General features: G+C 45.4%; 1 protein-coding gene across 7 annotated transcripts in view; it reads left to right on the top strand.

Annotated features, from left to right (window-relative positions):
* The window catches only part of CNTN1 (contactin 1), a 370,454-nt gene that overhangs the window by 242,048 nt on the left and 112,611 nt on the right, over nucleotides 1-15,795 (top strand). The window lies entirely within an intron of this gene.

Consider the following 15,795-nt stretch of genomic DNA (forward strand, 5'->3'; position numbering starts at 1 on the left):
AATGCGGGTTAGACAGCATCACCACCAGATGGATCCGTAGCTGGCTGACCGGCTGTACTCAGCATGTGGTCCTCAATGGAAGCACATCTACATGGAGGGAAGTATGTAGTGGGGTGCCCCAGGGCTCTGTTCTGGGCCCAGTGCTCTTCAGCATCTTCATCAACGATTTGGATGAGGGGATAGATGGGGAACTCATCAAATTTGCAGACGACACCAAGCTGGCAGGAATAGTCAACACTCCAGAAAACAGGCTTAGGATACAGGAGGATCTGGACAGACTTGAACACTGGGCGCTATGTAACAAAATGAAATTCAATGGTGAAAAAAGTAAGGTTCTACATTTAGGCAAGAAAAACCAAATGTACAGGTATAGTATAGGGGGTACCTTGCTCAATAGTAGTAACTGTGAGAGGGATATCAGAGTCCTAGTGGACAATCTCTTGAATATGAGCCAGCAGTGTGCTGCAGCTGCCAAAAAAGCCAACACAGTACTAGGCTGCATTAACAGAGGGATAGAATCAAAATCACGCAAAGTATTAATACCACTCTACAATGCCTTGGTAAGGCCACACTTGGTAACCACAATGTAAAAAAGATATTGAGACTTTAGAAAAAGTACAGGGAAGAGCAACAAAGATGATTAGGGGACTGGAGGTTAAAACATATAAGGAAAGGTTGTGTAAGGACCCACCCCACTTTGCATCTTAAGAAGACAGAACTCTTGGAATAATTCTTCCAACAGGAATCCTTTATTAAGAGAAAATGGTTGCAGGCATGCTAGACAGGACTTGGGGTTCAAGCTCTCCCATTCAAGGTTTTAAGGGGTTCCCCAGTAGTCCCACCCAATCAACCCCCCTTCCAGTGATAGTTTCAAGTATCACAATTCCATCCCCTTTCTTCTTCCGTCTGGATGGAGACTTCAGATAACTACATGAAAGGCAATTACTCTTCTTTGATATGTTAACGCTTAGAGGCCACAATAAACACACATTCAGTCCTTTGAAGTGTGCTGAAGGAAGTGAGGGCCATAAAGCCCCTTTGCTCTCCCCCTTTTCTCCCTCTTATGGCAGAATCCAGAGAAGGCAGAATTGGGAGTTTCTATGTTTGATAATTAAAGATGAAATATAATTGGATTCTGACATCCGGCCCCTCTTAACAATAAGAGAGATCCACCTGAAAGAAAACACAAGTAAAAAATTTAGTTAGGCTTGTTAGGATACTCTGTGTGAAACTTCTTCAATAGCTTCGGGGCTCTGACGTGACGTTTATGGACCCACTCATTTTGTGAGGCAGGGAGGTGTTTCCAGGCAACTAGGTACTGAGTTGTTCCACGATATCTCCTAGAGTCAAGGATCTCTTTTATTTCGAAGTGTTGTTCCCCCTCCACCATGATTGGAGGTGGTGGGGGGGGGATTTTTGGCCGTAGAGGTGACTGATGCTCTCTTTTCAGCAAGCTGCAATGAAAAATTGGGTGTATTTGCCTGAGATTTTTGGGTAATTCTAATTCTACTGTTACTGGATTTATGATTCTTTTAATTGGAAAAGGTCCTATATATTTTGGTCCAAGTTTTTTACAGGGCTGTAGGGACTTTAGGTATTTTGTAGATAAGTACACCATTTCTCCTATAATGAATGGTGTAGGCTCAACCCTTTTTTTATCGGCTTGTTCTTTGTATGCCCGCCTAGCTTCATCTAGTGATTTTCTGACTATTGGCCAGGTGTTTTGTAGGTTTTCCATCCATTCTTTCAGTGAAGGGATCGTTGGTTCTTTTGGGGTTAACTCTGGCATAGGGTTGAAACTTTGGCCGTTGGCTATTTGAAAAGGAGTGTAGCCTGTGCTGGAGTGGACTGCATTATTGTAGGCAACTTCTGCAAAAGGAAGTAAGTCCGTCCAATCACTCTGTTGGAAATTTAAAAAACATCTCAAATATTGCTCAAGTACCGACTGGCAGCGTTCCGCTTGTCCATCTCCTTGAGGGTGGTGGCTAGATGTCAATCCCTGAGTGGTCCCTAAGAGGGATAAAAATTCCTTCCAAAATGCAGACGTAAATTGCACTCCCCTATCAGAGATGATGCGTTGGGGTGCCCCGTGCAATCTGTAAATGTGCTGGATGAAAAGTTTTGCTAAGGCCTTTGCAGTGGGAATTTTTTGGCAAGGGATAAAGTGCACCTGTTTGGAAAATAGGTCCGTGACTGTCCAGATAACAGTATTCCCATTGCTTTCAGGCAATTCCACTATAAAATCCATGGCTATTTCCCTCCAGGGGGCTGAGGGACTTGCCACTGGTTGTAACAGCCCTGGCGATTTCCCTTGCAACCTCTTTGCTGATGCACAGGTTGGGCAGCTGGCAACATAACTTTCTATGTCCTTTTTTATTGATGGCCACCAAAATTGCCGTTTAATTAAGTGTAAAGTTTTTACAAATCCAAAATGCCCTGCTGATTTTGTGTCATGGCAAAGTTGCATGAAAGTTAGTCTTTGAGTTGTTGGTATATATAACTTTTCCCCTACCCAAGGCAATCCGTCTCTCATTGTGCACACATGTTTGTTTTTCTGGAACCAATCATCTGTTTCCAAACTTTTTCTGAATTCAATCCCAGTTTGGCTGTCCAGTTGTGGTTTTATTTTGGCTTGGGTTCTTGTGGTTACTGGCGCTGCCAGTTGTGACTCTGCCATTATTGGTCTAGAGTCTGTGGTTCGTGCGCTGTTATATTGGGGCATGCGAGATAGTGCATCTGCCAGGAAGTTCTTTCTTCCTGGTAAATGTTTGAGCTTAAATTGGAATTGGTGAAAATGCTGGGACCAGCGGGCTTGTTTGGGATTGAGTTTCCTGGAAGTTTTCAGGGCTTCTAAATTTTTGTGATCAGTCCATACCTGGAAGGGGATTTTGTTGCCTTCCAGGAACTGTCGCCACGTGAGTAATGCCCAACGTATCCCATAAGCCTCCTTCTCCCATACGGGCCAGCGCTGTTCTGTTTCCGTGAGTTTCTTAGATGTATATGCACAGGGTTGCAATACTGCATCATCATTTTCTTGTAATAGCACAGCCCCCACTGCCACATCACTTGCATCTGCCTGTATTATGAAGGGTTTGTCCATGTCTGGGTGCCTTAGTACTGGTTCGGCAGAAAAAAGTCTCTTTAGTCTCTCAAACGCTGCTTGGCACTCCATTGTCCATGTTAGTGGCTGGCTAGGTTTTACTGAGGGTGTTCCCTTCGTTTTTAGTAAGTTAGTGAGGGGCAAGGCTATCTGTGCAAATGAGGGGATGAATTGGCGGTAAAAATTTGCAAAGCCCAGGAAACTTTGTAGTTGCTTTCTTGTGCGGGGTGGTGCCCATTCTAATACTGCTCTGACCTTCTCTGGGTCCATTTCAATGCCCTGTGGGGATATGCGATAGCCTAGGTAGTCTATCCTTTCCTGGTGGAATTCGCATTTTGAGAGTTTGGCATATAGGTGAGCGGCTCGCAGCTTCTTTAAAACCGCTCTGACAAGTTTGACGTGTTCTTCTTTTGTTTCAGTAAAGATAAGAATGTCGTCCAAGTAAACAAGGACCCCCTTAAACAGGTGCTCCCTTAGAACGTCATTGATTAATTGCATAAAGACTGCAGGGCCCCCTTGTAATCCAAATGGCAAGACTTTGAATTGATAGCACCCCATGGGGCAGTTAAATGCAGTCTTCCATTCGTCCCCTTCCTTGATTCTCACTCGATAGTAAGCTTCCCTTAAGTCTAGTTTAGAAAAAATTTTCCCTTTCGATAGGTGTGACAGCATGTCTTTCATGAGGGGCAGCGGGTATAGGTTGCTTTCACTGATTGTATTCAGGGCTCTATAATCCACGCATAAACGTAAAGAGCCATCCTTCTTCTCTCTAAAAAGGACCGGGGCAGCCACTTTAGGCTTGGCTGGCTCAATGAAACCTCTCTCCAGGTTTTTTTTTATAAATCTTTCCATTTCCTCCTTCTCCTTTGGGCTCATGGAGTATAATCTGGGCTTCGGGAGTTTTGCCCCAGGCTTGAATTCAATGGTACAGTCTGTGGGTCGGTGGGGGGAAGCTCATTCGCCCTCTCCTCACTGAAGACTTCAGCAAGGTCCCTATATTCCTCTGGTATTTCTGTTAATCTTTTTTCCTCTCCTATGGATGCTTTTTCTATTCTTGATTCTGGTAGCCTCCCTTGGGGTTTTAAGTCCATAGGGTCCCCCTTCGGGAATTTGATTTCTGTCGTCCTCCAATTTACCCAGGGGTTCCATTTTTTCAACCATTCCATCCCTAGAATCATTGGGCATTCCATACCTGGGGTCACCACAAACGTTAAGTCCTCTTCATGGTTGCCCAGGGAGAGATGTATTGGCAAAGTGGCTAGGGTAGCTGGCACCCCCCCTGCTATGGATCCATCTAGCTGGCCAAATGAGATTGGTTGTTCCAGTCTCCTGGATGGGATGCCCAGATTCCCCACTAGTGTTGGGCTAATGAGGCAGCGGGTGCAGCCAGAGTCTATTAAGGCTTTCACCTTCACAGCTTCGGGCATGGGGGGGATTAATATAGTCACTGTTTTGAAGATGGGTGTGATGCATCCACTTACCAGGGGTTCGCCCTCCGAGCTGTCATCTGAGGCATCCACCGGCCCTGTGGTGTAGGCTGGAGTCTTTCCCCTTGGTGAGCAGAGGTGGGGGTTTCTGCAATTTCCATCATTCTCATGGCCGTTTCTTTTGGCTTAGCTGAATACTTTCCGGGTTTGTTGATTGGGGATCTGTCTGGGTTGTGCTGGGGGGCCTTTGAGCGGCATTCTACAGCTCGATGCCCTTCTCTTCCGCACTTGAAACATCTCATTTGCTTCTTGGCTGTATCCGATGATTTCACCGGTTGGTGTGTCAGCTCAGGCGGGGGGCGGCTCCATTGTTTTCCTCGGCGGTGCCTCTTCAATATGTCGATCTCTGCTTCCTCTGCCAAGACGTACCATTCCTCAAGTCGATGTGGGTCCCCTCGGGGCAGGCAAGCATCATATAGATCATAGTTTAGTCCGTCTTTGAAATGGCCAAGGAGGATGTCTTCTGGCCAATTCAGTTTGCTGGCAATGGCCCGGAATTCTTGTGTATACTCAGCCACTGGGCGTTTGCCCTGCCTCATCGTTGTTATTCTTTCACGGGCTTTGCGATCAGCCAGGGGGTCTTCAAATCGTCTTCTCAAAGAGGACATGAAACGGTTGAAGTTACTGAGTTCTGGGGCATTGGAGTCATGCAAGTTCACTACCCAATCCGCAGCTGGTCCATCCAGGGCAGATTGCACGATCCGGATGCGGGCTTTGTCGCTGGGAATATCCTGCCCATATTCCTCCATGTAGCTGAGGACTTGGGTTAGGAAAAATCCCAAGCGTGTTGGCTCCCCTTTGAATTTCACTTCCAACGGTGGACGTCTTGGAATGGATCGGTGCCTCTGTTGTGGGTGGTAGTGCCTTCCGTCCAGATTGCCATCTGTGGTCCGGTAGGGGGTGGGAGCTCCTGGATCATAGATGTCCCTGGGGTTGCAGGTTCCACGTCCCCCTCGGTGTCTCTCCCTTTGCGGCTCCAGGAACTGGGGCAGCCGTAGGGTTCAGTATTCTCCTCTCCTAGGGAGCTGAGAGTTCTCTTCATCAGGTCAATAGCTTTCTCTAGGATCCAGTCTGAGTACGGTGCCCAGCTTCCTCCCTCTTCACTTGCGTGCAGGGATTTCTCCATCTCCTGCTTCCATTCTGGTTGCTTGGTCCCCCGTCTCAGGGTCACCTTTCTTGATTCCTTTCCCCACTCACTTTTCTTTCCAACGCCCATCGACCAGCGAGGCTTGTGGTCCTGTGTCTCCACCACTTCTTCTCCTGAGGAATCTGGCCTCTCGGATCCCAACATCTGGCAAGGTTCCAACTGGGTCAGCGGCTCTCTTTCCAGGGAGTTTTCCCCCTCTCTTGCTCCATTGTCTGACATGGTAAATTTTTGCAAAATCCCCCGCAAGGGTCTTCCTTCCAGGTGGATTAATTTTGCAAGTCCTGTCTAATGTAAGGACCCACCCCACTTTGCATCTTAAGAAGACAGAACTCTTGGAATAATTCTTCCAACAGGAATCCTTTATTAAGAGAAAATGGTTGCAGGCATGCTAGACAGGACTTGGGGTTCAAGCTCTCCCATTCAAGGTTTTAAGGGGTTCCCCAGTAGTCCCACCCAATCAACCCCCCTTCCAGTGATAGTTTCAAGTATCACAATTCCATCCCCTTTCTTCTTCCGTCTGGATGGAGACTTCAGATAACTACATGAAAGGCAATTACTCTTCTTTGATATGTTAACGCTTAGAGGCCACAATAAACACACATTCAGTCCTTTGAAGTGTGCTGAAGGAAGTGAGGGCCATAAAGCCCCTTTGCTCTCCCCCTTTTCTCCCTCTTATGGCAGAATCCAGAGAAGGCAGAATTGGGAGTTTCTATGTTTGATAATTAAAGATGAAATATAATTGGATTCTGACAGGTTGATGGAATTGGGTATGTCTAGTTTAATGAAGAGAAGGATGAGTGGGGACATGATAGCAGTGTTCCAATATCTCAGGGGCTGCCACAAAGAAGAGGGAGTCAAGCTATTTTCCAAAGCACCTGAAGGCAGGACAAGAAGCAATGAGTGGAAACTAATCAAGGAGAGAAGCAACCTAGAACTAAGGAGAAACTTCCTGACAGAACAATTAACCATTGGAACAACCTGCCTCCAGAAGTGGTGAATGCTCCAACACTGGAAGTTTTTAAGAAGAAACTGGACAGCCATTTGTCCAAAATGGTATAGGGTTACCTGCCTGAGCAGGGGGTTGGACTTGATAACCTCCAAGGTCCCTTTCAACTTTATTATTATTATTATTATTATTATTGTTGTTGTTGTTGTTGTTATGTCCTGGACCTGCTGAATGATTCAGCAGGCTCAGGAGGCTGCAGAAGGCCCGGGAAGACCATGTGATTGCCTGGGACCAGACAGGCTGTCTCCAGCCTTGTGAGCATGTGCAAGGTGGGAGACTAGCCTTGCATTGATAGGCTGATGCTATCCCTGCAAAGGGAGTATAAAAGGGGCAGCGCCATTTTGTTTAGTGTTCTGTTCTGTTTGTAATCTCAATAAAGAAGTTGTGTTTTGTTACTCCTGCCTCGCTTCAATGTCTCTGATTCTAAAACAGAACACTGGTGACGAAGGTGGGATTGGCTGCAAGAAGAACAACAGGAGAAACTAGGCTGACTTACCAGAGGAGGCCTGAAGCGCTGGGAAGTTCAGTGTCCAGAGGAAGCGATTGCCTGCCAGTACGAGAACGCTGGAGTTGAGCTCGGCTTCGTAGGACCCCTTCTCATACTTTGAGCAAGAAGTATCGAAGAGGCTTCAGCCTGTAATGATGTCATAGCTAGGCCATCTATCAGAATTTGATACTTCTCACCCTGAGTGCTGGAGCTCCTACATGGCTCGAGTAGAGAATTAATTTCGAGTAAACAAGATCCAAGAAGACGGCCTTAAAGCTGCTACATTGCTGTGTGTCTGTGGGCAAGAGACTTTCGATATTGCAGAGAATCTTGTAGCCCCAGCACCACTGGAATCAATTGTGTATGCTGACTTAAAGAGGATGCTGCAAGAGTATTTCGAACCCAAGCTCTCAGTAATTGCATGGAGACATGTCTTCGAGTAGAGGAATCAGAGGCCTGGTGAGTCTGCTGCGGACTTTGTTGCTGCCTTAAGACAAGCAGCTAGGCCTTGTGCATTCAAGGATCTAGAAGAGAGGCTCCGGGATCGTTTAGTTTGTGGGCTTCAGAGTCGTGAGCTGCAACAGAAACTTTTTGCAAAAGAAGATGTGTCATTCCAAGATGCGTTAAGAGAAATTGCAGCTGAAGAAGCAACAGGCGGAGCGGTAAAGGCTTGAGGCTTGCCAACAACCCCCCAATGCCTAGTACAGTCCATCAAGAGGTCGCTCGGGAGGATTCCAAAGAGGCCAGAGATGGAGGTAGACAGGCTTCAGCAGCAAGCAGGAAGAAGGCCTCAGGAAGGTAGACAGCAGACCACCTCAGTCCCTCAGTGTTTCGGGTGTGGAGGTCACCACAAGCGCTCTGACTGCCGGTTCCGCTCTGCTATCTGCCGGGCATGTGGCAGGCAAGGCCACATTGCCTCCGTCTGTTTGGGTCACCAGAAGAACCGGTCTCCAGAAGAATTGCCTCTGAAAGGTACCAAGGTCCCCAGCCAAAACAGGGTGTCATGGTTCCGAAAAGAAGCAGCTTTTCAAAGAACTTTGAGGCTTATTCACCTAAAAGAATCTTTTATTTTCTGCATAGCTTCGGCACTAACAAAGTTAAACCCAAAACTGAATCTTCCCTCCCCCAAACACCCGTAACAAAGAATAACTCACTCCTTCATTTTACAGTCATCAATCACATTCTCCAATTAATGTGAAGTGCCCCTCCCATTACAACTGACAACACTGTACTCAAACATTGTTATGATTAACTAGCATATTTTCCCATCCACTAGGCTAGTATTATCTGCTTTAACTCTAGAAGTGCTACACAGGCTAAATAAGACAGGTTTGCTTCTTCATATATGGCAAGCAAGAACATCTGATGTTAGCAGTCTTGACACGGGGTGAGCTTCTGTGCGTCCTATAGGGGCATTTTCAAAACCGGGGTTCACAGGCCACTTAAAAAGAAGCTTCACATTGACGTGAAGTTGCAAGGGGTTCCCTTGTCGATGGAGTTGGACACAGGGTCCGCTCTATCAATCATTTCCTTGGACACCTTTAATAAGGTTTGCAGCAGAAGTGGCCTACGAGTTAAACTCAGGCCTTCAAATTTAATCCTTACTGACTTCCAGAATTCCAGAGTCATCATGAAGGGGGAGGCCACACTCAAGGTGCAGCGTAGAAGTTTTGAAAGTCTGCTAGATGTGGTGGTAGTTGGGGGTGATTGTACGAGTCTTATTGGACTCGATTGGTTCGAGGCCCTTGGGATTCAAGTGACTGGACTTCATAATCTGCAAACGGCAGGCCTTGCAGAAGTTTGCAAAGAGTTTGCTGATGTGTTCAGTTCAGATATTGGCTCATACAAGGGGCCTCCCATTGCTTTACGTTTAGACCCAGCCATCACACCCATCAGGATCAAGCCCCGAAGAGTGCCTTTTGCCCTAAAGAACAAAATAGATGCAGAGCTGGACAAGCTGCTCTAGCAGGGCATCTTAGAACCTGTGGACTCTAGTCCATGGGAAACCCCTATAGTCATGCCACTAAAGACCAATGGAGAAGTCCGAATTTGTGCGGACTATAAGTGTACACTAAATAAGGCATTGCAGCAGCATGCCTACCCGGTACCTGTGGTGAGCCACATTCTGGCCTCACTCAAAGGGGGACAAATCTTTGCAAAGCTTGATTTGACTCAGGCCTATCAACAGCTACCTGTTGATGAGGCAACGGCTGAGGCCCAAACAATTGTGACGCACCAGGGAGCCTTTAAGGCAGCGGTTCTCAACCTATGGGTCGCGACCCCATTTGGGGTCGATCGACCATTTTTCGGGGGTCGCCAAAGAAGGCGATCCGCCATTTTCTGCGCATGCGCAGAACGTTTATGTGACAGGGGTTGCCGTCACACAAACGTTGAGAACCATTGCTTTAAGGTAAAAAGGCTGCAGTTTGGGGTTAATGTGGCCCCTGGAATATTCCAGAGTGTGATGGAGTGAACACTCCGTGGTATTCCTGGGGTCTGTCCCTACTTTGATGACGTCCTCATTGCTGGGGAGTCATCTGGGAACTTAGCTGAAAGGCTGAGGGCTGTCTTGCTGCGTTTCTGCCAAGCAGGGCTGAAGCTGAAGCAAGACAAATGCAAGATTGGAGAAATCCACTGAATTTCTGGGGTTCCGTATTGATACTGAAGGCTCAAAGCGATTCAGCAGGCCCCAAGTCCCAAGTCCAAAAGCGAACTTCAGGCTTTTCTGGGACTGTTAAACTTTTACCATGCATTTCTACCTCACAAGGCTGTAGTGGCTGAGCTGTTACACCGGCTCTTGGATAAACAGGCTCCTTGACAGTGGACACAAGTCCATGAAAAGAGCTTTTCAGAGGTCAAGGCCTTGCTTTCCTCAAATGCTGTGTTAGCTCATTTCAATGAGCAATTGCCTGTATGCATAGCCTGTGATGCATCCCCTTATGGGGTTGGGGCTGTGCTGAGCCACCTCAAGGCTGATGGGACACAAGTCTCTGTGGCCTACTATTCCAGGACTCTCTCATCTGCAGAGCGTAATTATGCGCAGATTGACAGAGAAACCTTGGCAATAGTGCCTGGCATAAAGAAATTCCATGATTTCTTATATGGCTGCCATTTCACGGTCTACACAGACCACAAGCCTCTGCTGGGTTTGTTTACAACAAACAAACAAACCCCTCATATAATATCCCCTAGAATGCTGAGATGGTCAATTTTCCTGTCAGCATATGACTATACTCTGGTCCACAAACCAGGTAAAGAAATGGGCCATGCAGATGGCCTCAGCAGATTACCTCTACCGCAGGTAGAGGCAGATCCTGCTCCTGCTCTTCACATTCTCTCTATTCAGGAATTGCCTGAATCTCCCCTCAATGCTAGGGATGTGGCTGCAGAAACTGTCACTGATCACACGCTTACATGCATGTTGACATGGATGTTGTCAGGGTGGCCTGACATGTGTCCAGGCTCAGAATTCCAGAGTTTCTGGCAGAGAAAACATGAGCTTTCCACTTTCATGGGGTGTGTCCTGTGGGGAAGCAGAGTAGTCATCCCAGCCTCATTGAGGACTAGAGTCTTTCAATCTTTACATGAAGGTCCTCCTGGAATTGTCCAGATGAAGGTGCTTGCGTGTAGCCATCTATGGTGGCCTGGGCTCGATAAAGAGATCGAGACCCAGGTTCATGGGTGCCAAGTGTGCCAACAGTCAAGGCCTGAAATGCCTCAGGCCCCTGTACATAGGTGGGAGGAGACACATACTCCATGGTCAAGGGTACACATCGACTACACTGGGCCCTTTCAGGGGCAATTCTTCCTTCTTCTCATGGACAGCCATTCCAAGTGGTTAGAGGTTGTTCCTGTCTCCTCCACTACTACTGCTAGGACCATCCAGGTGCTGAGAGGAATCTTCGCCTCACATGGTCTTCCAGATGTCCTTGTCTCGGACAACGGACCCCAATTTACATCTTCTGAGTTTCAGGCTTTTCTTCAAGCCAACATGATCCAGCATGCCACATCTGCGCCGTTCCACCTAGTGTCCAACGGCCAGGCTGAGCGTATGGTGCATACTACCAAAGATGCTTTAAAGAGAATCACTCATGGCAACTGGCATCACAGGTTAGCTGACTTTCTTCTTTGCCACTGCACCACACCTTGTACTGCCACTGGGAAGAGCGCAGCTGAACTCCGCTGGGGTCGCAGACTCATTACCAAACTGGATAGATTGCATCCAGACCAGGTGGCTTCACAGGTGTCATAGCCACAGGCACCTAGGAGACTACAGGTGGGCGATCTGGTCTGGGCAAGGAACTATGGACCTGGACATCTCTGGGTGACCGCAGTGGTATGCAAGGTCACTGTCATACGAAGTGGCCCTGGACGATGGTCGTGTGTTAAGGCGGCACATCGATCAACTATGCTGGAGGCTTCCCAGCAACACTTCCGCTCCTGGCTCTGCTCTCGGGGGGGAGGAAGACCACGATTACGATTGTGGACCACAGTCTCTCCGTGAAAGTGGGGATACACTGGCTCCAGAAGGGGTTCTTCTTACGAGGCGGCTCCTGACTCGGCACTGGGTCTATGGATTTGGCCAGTCAACCGGCACTACAGGCTTCTCCATCTGCTGGTCTTGGGCTCATGGCACAGTGCTCCCAAGTGGGGTCCATTGTGGACTCGGGGAATTCCACCCCACCAAGGAACTCTGGTCTAGGGTTACAGGCGCTGGCCAGTCAATACAATGGAGGGTCTCCGGATTCAAGGGGGCATCTACGTCCTGGTCTGCCAAGCCTGGCAGGCGAGCTCGCAGGCCAGGTGCCCACAACAGCTCTAAGAAGATCAGAGCGAGCAAGGGGTCCCCCCAAGCATTTACAAGACTATGTAAGATTCTTGTCAATTCCGGGACAGGCCTAATAGTCTTGTGGAAAAATAGAATGTATGTAAGGGAGGCTTAATAGTTTTCTTGAACTAAGAGCACACTCAGAGTTGGGGTGTTTTGTTTGATAGTATTAAACAATATGTGGTATTCTTGTAAATATGAGAAATGTCATGACTGGGCTGCCTGCGTGCAGGCATCACTGTGTTAGAAATAACAACATGCTTAATTGAACACATGTATATGTATGCTGCTATAAAAACATTAAGTATTCACTTATTGTTTTATCCAAGGGGGGAGGGGTGTTATGTTTTGGACCTGCTGAATGACTCAGCAGGCTCAGGAGGCTGCAGAAGGCCCGGGCAGACCATGTGATTGCCTGGGATCAGACAGGCTGTCTCCAGCCTTGTGAGCATGTGCAAGGTGGGAGACTAGCCTTGCATTGATAGGCTGATGCTATCCCTGCAAAGGGAGTATAAAAGGGGCAGCGCCATTTTGTTTGGTGTTCTGTTCTGTTTGTAATCTCAATAAAGAAGTTGTGTTTTGTTACTCCTGCCTCGCTTCGAAGTCTCTGATTCTAAAACAGAACATTAATAATAATAATAATAATAATATTAAAAATCTATGTTTGCGTAAAAAAAATAAGGTTGGGTAAGATCAGGGGTAGGCAACCCAAAACATTCAAAGAGCCACTTGGACCCGTTTCCCACCAAAAACAAAACACCGGGAGCCGCAAAATCCTTTTGATATCTAAAATGAAGATAACACTGCATATATCCTTTTTTACCTTTATTATAGGTGTGTGTGTGTTTGTGTGTATGTGTTTGTGTGTGTGTATATGTGTGTGTGTGTGTGTGTGTATGTACACACACACACATATATATACACATACATACACATACAGATACGGGTAAAAAAAGGATATATGCAGTGTTATCTTCATTTTAGATGTCAAAAGGGTCTCTCTCTCTCTGTCTGTCTGTCTCTCTCCCTCCCTCTCTATCTGCCCTTGGTCTGCCTGCCACTCCTCTTCCCCCACTCTCTTTCTTTCTCTCTCTCTCTTTCCTCTCTCTCTCTCTCTCTCTCTCTCTCCCTCCCTCCCTCTCTCTCTCTCTCTTTCTCTCTCTCTCTCCTATCTGCTGCTCACCTGGCAAGCTTCAAGCTGTTGTCCAACAAGCTCAGGGTAAGCAACCTCGTCTCTTTTATGACTCATGGACTTCAACTCCCAGAATTCCTGAGTCAGCCTAGCTGGGCTAGCTACCTCTCTCCTGCCCTTCCTGCTTCCTGCTTCCTGCAGAGACGCAGCAAAGGGAGGAGCTCCGTCCAGAAAGCTTTTCAGCTCCTCGGAGAACACTGTGAGTGCAATCTTTTACACACACATACACACACACACACACACACACACAGAGAGAGAGAGAGAGAGAGAGAGAGAGAGAGAGAGAGAGAGAGAAGCAGGGAAGCGCAATTGCCTCTCTCTGTCTCTGTCTCTCTCTGCAAAGGCAGAGGAGGCTGGGAGCCACTGGGGAAGGCTCAAAGAGCCGCATGCAGCTCCGGAGCCGCAGGTTGCCGACCTGTGGGTAAGATGTAAGGGGTAGAGCTTTTATATCTTTAATCCCAAAAGAAGATCAAGATCTTACCTTACCAAAGAATTATAGACCTATATCTCTTTTAAATGTAGATTATAAGATTTTTGCAAAAATCTTGGCTAATAGGCTTATGAGGGCTTTGCATCAGGTTATACATAAGGATCAAACGGGTTTTATAACTGGAAGGTACATGAAGAATAATGTCAGACAGATTATTAACTTATTAGAATATCTAGACAAAAATAATCAAGTTCCTGCAGGATTGATATTTCTAGATGCTGAAAAAGCTTTTGATCAACTGAATTGGCAATTTATGTTAAGATTAATTGAGAAAATGAACTTTGGAGAAAAGATTTTACAAGCTCTGGGTGTTATTTATCAAAAACAAATGGCACAACTTATTGTTAATGGGGTTTATCAGAGGTTTTTACAATAGAAAAGGGGACTAGACAGGAATGTCCATTGTCACCACTGCTGTTTGTTTTAACTTTGGAAATATTGTTGATTAAAATTCGAGAATCACAGGAAATAAAAGGAATAGAAGTTAATAAAAAAGAATACAAATTAAAAGCCTTTGCAGATGACTTGGTGGTTACCCTGTCCCAACCTACTTATTCCGTAGTAGAGTTATTACAATTGATACACCAATATGGATGGGTTTCGGGTTTTAAAATTAATAACAACAAGACTAAAATATTACCCAAAAATATGACTAATTTGGATAAGCAGACTTTGGTTAAGTTGACAGATTTTGAGGTTGTTGATAAGGTAAAATATTTGGGGGTTATTTTATCTGTTTCTAATGTAAAATTGTACAAAAATAATTATGAAAGGTTATGGGTCAGGATACAAAGAGATTTGAAAAACTGGGAGAAACTGCAATTATCCCTTTTGGGAAGAATTGCGGTGATTAAAATGAATGTTCTGCCAAAGTTCCTTTTTTTATTTCAAATGATACCTATCTTAAAGAATGAGATTAATTTAAATGAATGGCAGAAAGGTATCAATAAATTTATTTGGGCGGGGAAAAAAACCAAGAGTAAAGCTTAAAATAATACAAGACATTCGTGAGAGAGGTGGACTCAAGGTACCGAATTTGAAACTGTACTATGATGCGGTGGTTTTAACATTAATTAGTGATTGGGTTAATTTAACAAATGTAGAAATACTCCTCTTGGAGGGTTGGGATTTATTTTTTGGATGGCATGCCTATTTAATTTTTAATAAAAAAGTTGATAGGGTTTTTAAATCTCATATTATAAGGATTTCTTTATTTCGGGTTTGGAGGAAATATTATAGAAGTGATTTTAAAATCCCATTATGGGCTATACCTGGGCATGCGATAGAGGGGATAAGGAGAGGAGTTAAGATGGATGGTGTTTCTTACGCACAATTACTTAGATGGGATGGTAAAAATTGGCAGTTAAAATCTTTGGAAAATCTAGCACAAGAAAATATTAAATATTCATGGTTTCAGTATAGACAAATAGTGGATAGATGGAAGTTGGATTGTAATGTGGGTTTACTTAGAGAAGATGAAAATTTTCTTAAACAAGTAAAAGACCAAAGACGAACTCATATTAAGAGAATTTATGGGGTGCTAGTAGAATTGGATTCAGAGGCAGAATTAATTAAAGATTGTATGATCAAATGGGCACAAAATTTTGGTGAACCAGTTCTACTAGATACCTGGGAAATTATTTGGGTGAGGAATGTCAAATTTACACAAGCCCAGAATTTAAGAGAGAATTTTTATAAAATGTTTTATAGATGGCACCTTGATCCACAAAAAATGTCTCGTATGTATCCTGACTTACAGCCCAAATGTTGGAGATGTGGTTGTTTGGATGCTACTTATTATCATATTTGGTGGTCGTGTAAAAATATAAAAGCCGTTTGGATTAAGATATGGTGGAATATTCAAAGAATTTTTAGAAGGAGGGTAAAATTTACCCCACAATTGTTTTTATTAGGTATTGTTACTGATTGTGATATTAAAGAGATCATATTGATGTTAAATTTAATTACAGCCGCAAGGCTGTTAGTAGGGCAATGTTGGAAGAAGGAATCTTTGCCTACTTTGCAAGAGTGGTTTTTTAAAGTTTCTTATCTGGCGGA

This window comes from Crotalus tigris, unplaced genomic scaffold (genome assembly GCF_016545835.1).
Source record: "Crotalus tigris isolate CLP2741 ecotype Arizona unplaced genomic scaffold, ASM1654583v1 scf7180000017753.6788120, whole genome shotgun sequence".
NCBI classification, from domain to species: domain Eukaryota; kingdom Metazoa; phylum Chordata; class Lepidosauria; order Squamata; family Viperidae; genus Crotalus; species Crotalus tigris.